At 37.3% G+C, this 1296-nt stretch overlaps 1 protein-coding gene across 1 annotated transcript in view; it reads left to right on the forward strand.

Annotated features, from left to right (window-relative positions):
• Positions 1-356, forward strand: part of LOC106943186 (substance-P receptor-like) — a 14325-nt gene extending 13969 nt beyond the window's left edge. Inside the window, exon 5 of the transcript XR_001423842.1 lies at positions 74-356. The gene's annotated coding sequence lies outside the window, so the exon portion shown is untranslated. The remainder of the gene's footprint in view (positions 1-73) is intronic.
• Positions 357-1296: the final 940 nt, after the last annotated feature.

The raw sequence follows: 1296 nt of genomic DNA on the forward strand, positions 1-1296 counted from the left end.
TTCAAAGAACTTTAGGAGAAAAAAGTCATTTTAACCCAATCATACAAACGGGTTCCCAGTCAAACTGTGTAAGGTAGAGCTGTCCAATGTGCGGCCCGGGGAACATTTGTGACCTCTGGAGTGATTGTGTGCGGCCATGACTCCAGATCAAATACAGATTACCTCAACTCAGTGCAGGTGGTTGATGCAGATGGAGACTTTGCCATTTTTAATTTTTAATCGGCGCAAAATTGTTGCAGGCAAACTTGAGCTTTAGTTTTCCTTTGATGGAAAGACAAATTTTCTCCAAACAGCTGACATGCCGATCCATTCATGTTGGTTGAGGTCAAATTTTCTAGAATAAAAGTTTTAAGAAATATTTTTTACTATTTTTTTTTTAAATTAAGGAACAAATCAACTGAAATAAACATCTTCCTCCAATACACACTTGGAAAACAATTTTTTAAATAAAATATGGGAACTGAAACTTTTTTTTAGTCCTAAATGGAAAAGATACACACTCATTCATTTCTCTCAGCTTCTCACTCTTGTTTCTCTCTTTATAAGAAGGAATATGATAAAGGCATTTGGAATAGACTGGAAATGACATTACAGAAATCTAAAAGCATGTGTGTGTGTTTCTGTCTTGAACATGTCTAGTTGTAGGTTTGAACAAACTGACTGTAATCTGAATAAAACATAATCCATCACTGATTTTTTTTTTTTTTGTGAATAACAAACTGTTGGCTCGATGAGCGTTGAGCAAACGGAAATCTCAATAAAGCCAGACTTCTAATCGCTCTGCATGAACACAAATCTGTGACATGCATCTGCAGCCTCAGCGGTTCCGTTTACGTCTTAAAGCAGCTTCCTTTATCATTTCTGCTGTCACGCTTAGACAATCAGCTAGAGATCAAAAACATTTAATTAAGAGATTGCTGGGTGACAGCTTCCTCTTGTTTTTCCAGTTGGGATTTCTTTTAATAAAACTTAGTCCATGCTCGAGCTGGTCAGAGTGAGGCATTTCAGCCACTCCAGAGCTTTGAAGAGGAGGAAAGTGAAACGAGCTGCCAGGAAAATAATCCAGAGTGAGGAATTCACTGAGGCTGGATTTACAGAGCAGCAACACGGCCGTCTGTGCAGCAGCACCAAATATCAGGGCTGCACACTCATCTGCGTTATACGCTTCAAATTCTCCTTTATCATTCACAGCAAACTGACTTCATTCCTGATTTAAGTTGAGCTAGAAAAATAATCTGTGTATATTTTTGTTTTATGATTGTCTATTATGTTTACTTATGGTAATGTATTTTATTA

The sequence above is a fragment of the Poecilia latipinna genome, unplaced genomic scaffold, assembly GCF_001443285.1.
Source record: "Poecilia latipinna isolate Pla-1442-1.1 unplaced genomic scaffold, P_latipinna-1.0 Scaffold4962, whole genome shotgun sequence".
Classification (NCBI taxonomy): domain Eukaryota; kingdom Metazoa; phylum Chordata; class Actinopteri; order Cyprinodontiformes; family Poeciliidae; genus Poecilia; species Poecilia latipinna.